Here is a 12,279-nt window from a genome sequence, read left to right as displayed (position 1 = left end):
TGGCAGAACTCCACTGCCTTATCTCGTACTTTGCTTGCTGTACCTCAGCTCAAGGTTTGCTTTGCGGCGCTTTCAGCTGGCTGCAGAGTGCTCAGTGCTAAGGGTGGGCACTGCTTGCGCTGTTACCTGCTTGGATGCTTTTATTCCTATTAGTGATGATGACATTTTCCTTCCTGGCCGACGTTCCCTGCAGCTGAGCACAGAGGATAGAGACATTCACGAGGAGCTGCACTGAACTCTGCCTGTTCCCAGGGGCACTGAAGAGCACTCAGACCACCAGCAGCTGTGGAGGTGGACTGGGACCTTCCCAGTGCGGGCCTGGGGCTGTGCCCACCTCCATGCAGGGCTGCACTGAGCTCCGAGCACAGCTCCTGCTCCATGAGTGTGGGCCCAGAGGACCTTCCTCCAAGATTACATCAGTAGCATGAGGATGCTGAGTGTACTGTCTGGGAATCTAGAAGACGAGGGCTGTTTTGTTGTGTTTTTTTTTTAATTTTTTTTTTTTTTTTTTTTTTTTTTGAGATTATGTATATGATAAAATATGTTCTTCTGACTCTCTCTTTTGGGCTGCTTGCAGAAGGGATGTGCTGCAATAGGAACGTTGCGTGGTTCATCCATACCTGGGACAGTTTTGTTTGATGGGACAGGAGCAGGGCTGGGCTTGAGGCTTCTGCCCCGTTTGATCCCAGTTGTACAGATGGAAACCACAGGGAGGAACATGCACAGTGCTGCCCTCTCTGCTGATGGGGTCACGGCAGGAGCTGGGCTGCAGTGGGATGCTGTGCTTGTGGGTACTACTGTGAGGATGCTGTAAGCAGCAAAAAGCTCAGCATGGCTTTATTTGTGCTGTGCAGATCTCCTTGTAGCTGTTTATGGAGGTTGTGGGTGCCCTATCCCTAGAAGTCCCTGAGGCCTTAGAAGGGCTCCGGGCAGCCTGAGCTCGAGGAGGGGGGGGAAGGAGGGGAGCAGCCAGCCCATGGCAGGGGTTGTGCTGGGAGATCCCTTCCAACCCAACCATTATGTGATTGTATGACAGATTTCAATAGATCTGGGATGTAGCTTTGTACAACAAGAGAATGTGGTGTTTCCAGTTTCTTAGCATGGGATTTTACCCCATGATAGACAGTGAGATGGGAGAAGACTTAATAGGACAAGCTGCTTCTCCCCAAGAGCGGTCAGGCACTGGCACTGCTGCCCAGGCAGGTGGGAGGGAGGGGTTAATGTCCCTGTGTATGGGAACTATTGAATCACAGCATCAACCACTGATTGAGCACCTGGGGAAAGGACCTGGTCAACACTGGGAGCAGAGGCAAAGGCAATTCAGCTGCGTGACCAGAAGGGGTGGAATCTGGCTGCAGCTCTCTTAGACCCCGTTTAAGGGCTGACTGCCACTGCGGAGGGGTCTTTTCCTGGAGATCCCTCCATGGTGAAGCTTTCCCCTGTGAACCTTGAATCTTCTGATACAAGTAAGTGATTTTCTTCCCTTTCTTAATATCACCTTTGTATGGTGCTGATCCTTCTGTTGTTGCACCTCTGGTAAAACACCTTTTCATATTGATCTGTCCAATTGCTACACCCTGCAAGTGTTGAGGTGGAAGTGTGGCACTGAGGGGCACGGTCAGTAGGCATGGTGGGATGGCTTGGGGATGGACTGGTGATCTGAGAGAGCTTTTCCAACCAGAATGGTTCTATGATTCTATGCAGGAGCAGAGCAGTATAGTTGGAGCTGCATGAGGTGTGGGGACATGCAGGTCTTGGTGCAGCACAGAGTGAATGCAGAGAGATGAGGGCACCCTGAAGGCTTTCCCTGCAAGGCTGGAAAAATGGGCTGAAGGGGGGAGAGGTAGAGAGGATTCAGATCCTTGATTTGAGTCCTGCCCTGGGCAGCTGGGGATTAGCTGTGGGGGTCTGCAGAAGGGGCAGAGCACAGGGCTGCCTTCACTCAGATGCATGGAGCATAGTTGAGCATGGGCCAGGCAATGGTGTGGGCTGCACAGCACAGATCCGTCCTGCTACGAGCAGCAATACTCCAGCTGGCAACACCTCCATAAAGGCTCAAAGTGTGTCCTGCTTGGGCTTGGGGTGAGCTCTGGTCCCAGAAGGGGACAAGAGAAGGACAGCAGGTGGCCAGATTAGACCTGTGTCGGTTCTGGTGTCGGCACAGTGCCATGAGCCCCAACCCTCCTGAGTGGAGGAGTGCAGGTCAGGACACATCCCTGTGCCCATTGGGTGGGCAGCAACGCTCAGTGCCTGGCCTGTGGGGTGCTGGGCAGCAAAACATCCCTACAAACCCTCAGATTTGTTCTCTTTCAACATTTCAGCAAGATACCGACATTTTAACAGGGGGGAAACAGAAGAAAGTTGTCTGTGGGGATGTTTGTAGAATGGTCCCCAAGTACAGAGCAGGTGGGAATCGCTCCAAATATGTGGCTTGAACCCAAAGAAGCTAAAATAAGTAAACACACAGAAGAGTGAAAAGAAAGAAAAGCACTTGGCTGTGTTCTTCATGGTTCCTTCCCCCTCCTTTCTGATCGTCTCTGTCTCGTCCCCAGTGGTAGAGGCGATAAGTGAGGATTTCACCCATCGTTTCAAAGTAGTGCAGAGGAAGAAAGCAGCCTTTGTGGAGGGGGTTCTGCAGTTCTCTGTTCTGGGAAGGTTGGAAGTAGTACAAAAACATCCTTTCTCGTAATATTGTGTCGCTTCCAGCTCTAAGCTCCGCCGTGACCCAGATGTTTAGATGCTGATGCCGAAAAGGAAAATAAGAGCCATGGAGAGAAAGCCAAGGGAGTGGGATGCAGTGCAAAATGTGCATCCAGAAACCTGCTCTGAGCTGGGTCTGCTGCCTGGCTTTTGCAGTCAGGGAAAGGAGTTGGGAAAACTGAGACACTGTGACTTAATCTTAACTCAATGGGCACTGCAAGGACTGCTGGTCCAACTGCACATCCCCTTCCATACAAGTGCACAGCGTTGCTGCAAGACTGGATGTTCAGCCTTGAATGTATTCAGCATTTGTTACCATTGAGATGTTTTTCTGCCAGTTCTCCTTTTATCACCTCTCAGTCACTGAGTACTGCTTTCTTGACCTTGCCACAATTATCAGTGCGTGTTCATCGTTTTGCTTTTACAGCTATCTTTATTCAAAGGGAGGGAGCTCCTTGAGTGGATGTGGGGGATAACTGATCCTGCATAGCTAATTAGGTATGGAAAGCTGAGTGTGAAACTCTTCTTTGTTGTCTATATCTTCATTGTCCATATTCTATGATCTGATTTTTGAGTGGTCCTGTGTGGGGCCAGGAGTTGGACTCAGTGACCCTTATGGGTCCCTTCCAACTCGGGATGCTCTGTGATTTTGTGATTCTCTCTCATTATCTCAGCAAGAACTTCCCCCCATGTCTGCTCTCTTTGTTCTGCCCCAGCTCAGGCTGCTGTGTCGCTGCTGGGGCTCCATAGGGATGGAGTGACTCAGGACGTGGGGATGCCCTGTTTCATGCAGCCCTTTTGCACCTCCTTGCATGGGTGCCCAGTGCAGGTCTCCTTCTGTCCCCATGTACCCTCCAACCTCCACAAAGACCTCACTCCTCACCCCTCCCCCCCCCCCCCCCCCCCCCCCCTTTCCCCAGTTGTGCTTAATTCAATTTGCTTCTCCCTAACCAGCTTCCCATAGTTTGACCATTAACAAATGGACTTGGCCGGAGGCCTCGGGGACCATTTGCATGATAAACCTTCTGCATCAGCATGAATGCCAGCCCCAGGCACTGGCAAACCCAGGGCTGTGCCAGCATCCCTTGCCCAGCACACTGCAAGGAGCCAAATCTGCACTGCACCGCTGCCAGCTCACAGAGAAAGGGGTGAAGGAGCTGCACACAAAGAGCAGTCTATAGCCTGGCTGGGCACCTGACACTGGGAGGAGGGAGAGCCGAGACGTGCTTAGCTCTGATAATCCCCAGTTTGAGTTTAATATATATATTATTTTTTTAATCAAAAGCACAGCAACAGCTGGTGCTGAGGCTTTCCAGGAGATGAACTCATGAACAACTGTTCAAAATAACTTTATTCGTACTGCTATTAGATCAGTCCACTGGAGAGCAACCAATTATTTTTGATTACTCAAAGTAGATAAGGCAGCTCCGAGAACCACGGCTGCAGGGCACGGCCCCCAGCACCTACGTGAGCCCCTAGCATCCATGTCAGCCCCCAGCACTGTGGGTTTGCAGGGGGCTTTGCAGACATGAATGGTGCAGGCACAGAGGATGCAGCGGGCACACACATGTACCACAGGCAAGCTGGTGGGGTTTGCAGGCAGGTGTGTGCTCTTTCTGCTTAGAAACCAATTAGCAGGCTCTTTAGCCTGCCTATGGCTGGGCTGTCTGTCTTGCTTGCAACCCCTCAGAATGGAGGCAGCACTAGGAAGTGGGGGGGTTGAGCAGGGCAGGTCCTGGCAGCTGGCACAAGCCATGCCAGGTCCTGTTGGTGCAGCAGTGCTGGCAGCAGTCAGAGCAGGCAAGGAATTGAGAAGCTTCCAAATTACTTTTTGTCATCTGTTTGCACAAAATCCATTCTCATGGTGGGTGAGGAATGGAGAAGGAAGCTGATGTTCCATCACACTGCAGAGCTGAGCTGTTGGGTGCACACAAAGCTGGGCTGTTGGGGTGCAGGCTCTGTGCAAGCACCCCTCTGCCCCAAGCAGGGTTGCACATTTCCATCCCTTTCCATACTGAGCAGGGCTTCTCCATGAGGCCCCTGTGTTGCCCATCACTGGGCATTGATGTGGGGTGGCATCACTCTGCTGTTGTTGCACAATGCATTTGACTTTTATTTGCAGCGCACACACTTGCTTACCCTACTCAGGAATAAAGTGCAGTTGATCAGCTGAGGTCAGTGCTGGAGATCTGTGCTTTCCAGCATGACATCAAGCAAACCTGAGTGTGCGAGCTGCTTGCCAGCAGAGTGCTCTCCCAAGGGAAGGAAAGGTGGAAGCTGAAACACTGCAAACGGGGCTGCAGGGAACAGCCTGCACTGGCCAGGAGACAGACAGCATGAGCTAATAGGTCTTTTCCATTTCTCGCTCCTGTGATTCAAGAAGTCCTGTCGCTGGGGATTGTTTAAAAATAGGCTGGATGAAACACATGGTGGTGGATGGACAGATCAGCCCTGCCTTGGCTGGGGGACAGGTTGCTCTAACGGGACTTTTCCATCGCGCCGTCCCATGATTAATCAGGACAAGAAAAGAAGTAGGAAATTGATAAACACAATAGTAATTCCATCCAGTGTTTGCCTTAGTCAGGTTATTGTAATCCTGACATCATGTCTTGAAAAGAAGACTGGAAATAAATCTCCAGCAGATAGGATCTGTTCGTGGGGGCTGTGCAGTGCAGCAGGAGGGCAGGGGTTAAACATCATGGAGCTGTTTGTCCTGGGTCCCAAATCTGCAATGGGGCAGTTGGCTGCCAGGGGGCACACAGTCACAATGCAGTGTCTGCACAGTGCAGGTAGGTCTGTCCCTCTGTCACTGCCATGGGTGGGTGAGTGTGAGCCACGTGGGAGAGGTGCTCTGAGCCCATGAACCCCCACCCCTCGTTGACCTCACCAGGGTCACAGAGATCCTGGTGGAAGTCATGGTTTCAGGGAGGGAAGTGAAACATTCTCCCTCTTCTTCTCCTAACAGATATCTATTGGTGAAAGGAAACTGAAGAAAAGTCACACCTGAAACAGAGAAACCCAGAGCGAGAGACGCAGCCCTGCTGTACACAGGAAAGCTCAGAGCATCACCAGCCCAAGAAATGCCCTGGCTGTGTTCATACCCAGCACAAGGCTACGTGAAGGGGAGATGCCCTCACCTTTCCGGATGGGAGATGCTGCAGATCCTCGGGATGTTTTGGGGTGCTGCAGTGGGACAGGAGCTGCAGAGCCAGCATGAGGTTCTGCGGGGTGGTGCAGTGAGGTGGGGGGAAGCTGTCTGTGCACGAGGACTGCAATATTGAGGCAGAGGCTTGGCTGTTGCACTTCTTATGCAGTCATGCTGCAGCTTAGCAAAAGGAACTTCTATTATTTTTATGATCAGTTTAGTTCTGCCTGTTGAGAAGGAGAGTGATGCCCTGCACTGCTGCTTGCGGCGGGCAGCACTGCCCTCTAGTGCGGCTGTATCTGTTGGCTGAATGCTGGGGTTGGTGTTTTTTTTTATGTTTCTGGTTTCTTTCCTTGTTTTTGGTTTTTGTTTTTTGTTTTTTTTCTTTTGGTTGGTTTGGGTTTTTTTAGTCTGTTTTTGTTTTTGTTTTTGTTTTTAATGGAAAAATAAGGGTCACTGCTACAAAGGCTGAGGGAGCTGGAGTTATTCAGCTGGGGAAAGGAAGGCTCCAAGGAGAGCTGATTGCAGCCTTTCAGGAGCTTATAAATAAGAGGAGGAAGAACAGCTTTTTACATGGGCAGACAGAGATAGGACAAGGGAGAATGAATCATAGAATCATTCAGATTGGAAAATACCACTAAGACCATCAAGTCCAACCATTAACCCACCTCCACTACGTCCTTGGGCAGGAAGATGTAGCCAGGGGAATCAGCAAGGGATGATTAGAGACCCTCTTCTGTTTCCCAGCTTAAGTATATCTGTGCTTGCAACTTCCTCAGAGGATGAGGAATGATAGAATTGAGTTGGAAGGGATCTCTAAAGGCCATCTGGTCCCATTCCCTGCACTGAGCAGGGACACCCAGAGCTCCATCAGTGCTCAGAGCCCTGTCCAGCCTGACTGTGGGTGCCTGCAGGGATGAGGCACCGCCACTGGTCTGGGCACCCTGTGCCGTTCCTCACCACCCTTAGCATGAACAATTTCCTCTTTATATGCAATCTAGGATAAAGCAGTGAGGCTGTGAGTGTACAGAGGCCTACAGAGCCTTTGGGCACATCCCAAACCACTCCTCCTGGCACTGTGCTGCCAGGTTCTGGGGCATTGCACATGCTATAAAGCTCTGCAAAGCACTCACCATTACCAGGACTGTGTTTCAATGAGCTGTGATTACTCCTAGACCATGACATTTAATTACACTGCAGAATAGCATCACCTGCCTGGCTTCTCTAGCTCAAAACCTGAGAGGGATGTGTCCATTCATCCAGCACCACCCAACCTGGGCCGTATTCTCCAAGCATCCCTACTGCTTGCTGCCATAACCAAATAAGATGATAGTCTGCTGAGAAGTCTGTGCTTTCTGCCCATGGGAAAAGCATGGCAATGGAGCATTGGGTGCTCCAAGGACAGCACCATCAGAGACAGCCAGTGTGAAGTGCTCAGCACTCTGGAGGTCTCTGAGGAGTTCAGATGCAGATGTTCAGTAACACCAGGACATGCAGAGCGTTGCTCACGTTCATGGCTATTGGCGCTGCTCAGCCACGCACATGGTTATTTTCCTTGGCCCCGACAGAGAAATGAGCTCCTCAAGGACTTTTCATTAAGCAAAAATTTATGAGAGAGAAAGAAAATCATGTTTTACTGTCTGAGGTCTGAGCCGATGCTGTTTCTTCAGACGTTTTCGTAACGCAGCTTGGCAAGAGGCGAGAGAACATCTCCAGTGGAACAGGAATTTTGTGGGGATGCTGGGGGCTGCTTGTGCCGGTCACTCAGTCCCCATAGGGGCACTGCCCCCATCGAGGTCTGTCCCCCCGGAGCCGCAACAAGAGCAAAACACCCCGTGAAAAATAACGTGAGCGTGATGTAAAGCGTCGCTGGGATTTGATGCTAATTTTAGTGGTCACCTTGGCTGCGTTTAAGGAAGTTGCCGGTGCTGCCAAGAGCGAATTTACCTGATGATGAATGAGGAATCAGAGCATAAAATAAATAAATATCAGCAACACCTTTTTTTTTTCGTGCTTTTTTGGCAGGTCGGTGTCATCCAAGGTCAAACATTTGTGCATTAGGAGAACTACTGCCAGAGCTCAGAGCTCTAAAATCCTTTCTAAGTGAGGAGCAGCGTCCTTGAGGGCTAGACTTAAAAAAGAAAGGCTGAACTGCAGTCTCCCAGAAACTCTTGCCATTGGCTGAGTTTTCACATAGGTGTTAATCTTCCTTCTTTGTACTCTTTCTCAGGCTTTGAAAGAGTGTGCTGGGAAGAATTCTGTGCCTTCCTCCTGGAGATGCTGCAGGATAGAGAGGCCATGGTCCTGTAAGTGAGGTCAGACCTTGAATTGTGAGCTGGGGGGCACACAATGCTCTAGAGGAAACTTCTTCTCCTGTTCATGGGAAATCTTTCTGAGCAGTTGGTTTACTGCCCTCTAAAACATTAAAAAAGTGGGATTTTTTTTTTTTCAACAAATGCAACAAATTGCAGCATGCAGGAATGGCATCCCTAGATATAGCTGCCTGGTGCTGCAGGCTCCTGCACATCCCTCCAAAGCACCTTTCTGCTGTCTGAAGATGGATCCTGGGCTACGGCCCTGGGGATGCACAGCTCTCCCAGCAGTTTTATGACTTCTTTTAACTGCTTTGTCTTCCCAGGGACTGGGAGGGAGTTGAGAACCACAGAATCATAGAATGGTTTGAGTTGGAAGGGATCTTTAAAGGCCATCTGGTCCAACTCCCAGCAATGAAAGGGGCACCTACTGCTCCATCAGGTGCTCAGGTCCTGGTCTTTTACAGGCTGGCCTTTCAAGATGTGCCTTTTATTATTTCCCACCCATCCAGATAGAATACATAAGGTTACAGAAATAACCCAAACTACTCAGGAAGGCAGAGGGAAAGGTTGCATTACGTGAAGCATTACGTGGAGACAGGGCGCAGGGATGCGTAGGAGCCCTCAGAAAAAAATGATAAATGGAATCCGTAATTTTTACTGGGGAAGGAGCAGATTATGGGTGAGGGAACAAAATAATAATAAAAAAAGCTTAAATTAGCAGCGTGGCTTGATAGCTGGGAGCTGAAAGTTTTTCTGCTCATATATAATACACATATCTTGTGGAACATGACCCAGCACAGAGCATGGAAATTACCTGCAAAAAGGCATTCTATGAAACCATATTAGAGTGGACTCTCCCTACAAGAGCTTCAAAGATGAATATCCATCTTTGTCGTTGCTGCACTTTGATTCCTATACTGCTGAACCACATCCCACAGCAAGCACCTGTGGTGCTGCTGTGCTTTAGCACGTCCATATATTTCATAGAGAAGGGATAAAAGTCACAGTGAAGGGCCAGTACATCTTCTACGCCCAATACAAACCCAGTGAGACACTCTGTATTTCTCCCTACGAACAATCTGGATGTTTTTTGGGCAGCTGCCCGTTCTTGCACCCATCCAGCAAAGCTGGGCATTGGTCTCCATCTTATTGCCTTAGGCTATGAGGTAATGCACTGCCTCGTGCAGCCACTGGCATTTACCCAGGAAAAGATGCAATGTGCCATGGAACAGCACTGCAGATGGATCCAAGACCCTCCATCACTGGACGTGTGCAGGAACATCACAGCCAGAAGGAGCAATGTCACTGCCAGAATGTACAGCTTTGAAGAAGGGATGCCCCTGCCCATCCCAGTGCCAGCAGGCATCTGGCTGGGATCTGGCCTGGACCTGAGTGCCAATGGGACAATGCACAATCTGCAAAGTCATCAGAAAGTAAAGCGTTGCCTTAGAGAGGTGTTAAACCAGGACAGCTCACCCATGTAGGGAGTGATGGCAGAAGGACAGCCCCGAGGAGGCCAAGGACTGGATGGAGGCTTTGGTGAACCAACAGCAGAAGTGGCAGTGGGGACAGTCTCCCGTCCACACAGGGCAGCCATTCCCTGCCAGACCCAGGCTGTAGGCTCCAGATCTCCACAGACACATCGGCACCAGATCCTTGGCTCACACAGAGCCCCCCTTTTCCCTTGGACTGCATCTCCATAAGATGAGCGTCCCTGGAGGGATTTGCTGTGTGCCTTGAAATCGCAGTGACTCCAGGTCTGCTGGATCAAAGGAAAGGAGTGGGAGAGGTGTGAGCATCTCTCCATGACACATTTCCACCCACCACGTTCCTCAAAGAACCAGTTTGCTGTTCCCAAGACTCATCCTGACAGCCAGGTTTTTTCTTTAAACCCAAGGGTTTCCTTGAGTTTGAGTCCGTCTACCGATCCCTTCTGGACACCAGAATTGCCTCCTCCAGCCAAACTTCCCTGTTAATTGTCCTCAGGATTGGTTTGGAAAATTACATAAGCCCTGGGCTAGGGCTGGCTGCATCTCTCATCCCAGTGCCTGAGGCTTCGTGGAGCAAGGACTAAAGAGCTGCGAAACGCAGAGATATAACAGATGTTGACATGTAGTGAAAATACGAGACGCGGGAGCCTAAGATAATAAATCTGAAAAATTAACACGTAGGAGAACGAAAAAAGGAGCAATATGTTTTGGTAATCATTCTGAACTGCTGAACCCTTCTCCCGCAGTTCAAAAATCTCTGGTATTAAGCAGATGTCATTCAACCGATGATTAACACATTACCGAATTTCTCCAGTCGTTTAATAAAAGTTTTACATAACATGCAGGTAATTGCTTCCAAATGTCAAGGTAACAATGTGGGCTTCTATGGATGGCATTGTTTCCAGCATCAGGTGAAACCCCTCTGTCAGGCGAAGTCCTGCACTGCCCAGCTGCTTTTCCTGTCACTGCTATTGCAGAGACAAAGGAACGGTCAGGGAAGATCAAAAGCCTTCGATCTGCAGCCAGCAGGCCTTGTGCTCTGATGATGGGGCATTGGCATGTGTCTTTTTGGTTTTTATCCCCTTTTTTTACTAGGTCTTGCTGCTGCTGGATGCAATAGGTGGTGGAAAAGGTGAATGCAAGCAGGCTGAATGCGAGCTACAGGCAGCAGGGATGGGTGACGCTCTAATAGGCTTGCAGCCACCAGCCCATTGCTGCAGGAGCTCCTTCCCTATCCCAGAGCCCTCCAAGCTCAAAACATGAATTTCCCCTCCATGGGAGCAGGAAGAATCCATCCCAGTCAGGTTCCTTGCTGGAGCACTATCCCTGTGTGCAGCTTAGTACTCACACTAGTGCAGGACCCTGTCTGTTATTGCAGCATTGCTTGCAGAGAGGTGAGAGAGTGATGGATACCTGAGGCTGGGGAAGACCAGCAGGCAGAAAAGTGTGTTCAGGCTCTGTAAATTGCTATCTGGTTGTTCCCAGGGCTGCAAATGAGCTTCCCAAATTATTAGAGCTGGGGAACAGGATGCATTTTGATCAACCAATCTGTCACAAGACATATCCCATTTCTGCATAATATTGCTGCCCAATTGCTTCTCCTTGGGTGTTCTGCAGCCCCCAGAGCATCTCCTGTGGCACCAGAGATCCCTGAACTTCCATGGACTGGGGGTTTCATCCAGTGGTGACTATTGCAATTGGGTCTCATTGACATCCACCTCTGTGCTACAAGATGTGGGCTGAGATGTGGCTGGTGGCACTGGAGCTGCTATGCATCTGGCCAACAAGGGGTCAACCTTGTAGGTTTCTCTACACCTGGAAAATTCAATGCTATTCCCAACACCACTGCTCATGTCAGCTGCCATAGGCAGAATGATTTATGACCATATCATTAAAGCCACGTTGTCAGTCCCAGTGCACGAGGCACACGGTGGTGGTGCTGGAGGAACATCCCTCAGACCACCTGGCTTTGCAGCACTGGTCAGCAGCCACAAGGTTGGGACCCAAACCACTAGACAGGTGACCCTGGAGTGGCCTGTGCCTGGTTCAGGAGGAAGGGATTCACGAGGAAGCATCTCCCACTCCTCCCACAGGCAGCAACATTCATCAGCTGCTTCCACGATCCATCACTGTCAGACTCCAGATTTCTGCATGTGGCTGAGGCTGGGAGATGGCTCATATCTGGAGCCAGGGAGGTGGCTGCAAATGACGCTGAACTGATTTAAAAGAACATTTTCTGAGAGTCACTGGATTTCCAGCCTCTTCCATTTTCATCGTTGAAATATCTGTTGTTTGTTATTTTGTTTTTGTTTTTAATCGTTTCCACATCAACTTTTGCCACGAGTGAAAACCCAGCTCTTCTTGGTGTTTGTTCATTTACGAAGGTGCAAAGCTTTGCACCTCAGTTCCTCTATAAGGATGTGCCCCCTCCTGAGCACGCTGTGTGCTCCAGCATTAACACAGCTACCTGCTCTCCAGCTCCTTGCTCTTCCCAGCTCACCCAAAGACCAATCACCCTATCTTACCTTATGTCATCCCATTGCTTTCAGAGGTCCAAAGCCCCCAACCCCAGAATGGTGAGGACCCACCTCAAATTCCATGTGGGCACAGACTCATGACCTCTCCCCAT

The 12,279-nt window shown here is 50.1% G+C and overlaps 1 long non-coding RNA gene across 1 annotated transcript; it reads left to right on the top strand.

Annotated features, from left to right (window-relative positions):
- Nucleotides 1–569: 569 nt before the first annotated feature.
- LOC125700937 (uncharacterized) lies at nt 570–6,228 on the top strand. Its single transcript, XR_007380092.1, has 3 exons — nt 570–1,466; nt 3,128–3,198; nt 5,666–6,228. It is a non-coding gene; the product is annotated as an uncharacterized LOC125700937 (long non-coding RNA).
- The last annotated feature ends 6,051 nt before the right edge of the window (nt 6,229–12,279 follow it).

The sequence above is a fragment of the Lagopus muta genome, chromosome 15, assembly GCF_023343835.1.
Source record: "Lagopus muta isolate bLagMut1 chromosome 15, bLagMut1 primary, whole genome shotgun sequence".
Classification (NCBI taxonomy): domain Eukaryota; kingdom Metazoa; phylum Chordata; class Aves; order Galliformes; family Phasianidae; genus Lagopus; species Lagopus muta.
Note: the sequence above shows the minus strand (reverse complement) of the source record. Positions and strands in the feature narration are given on the sequence as shown.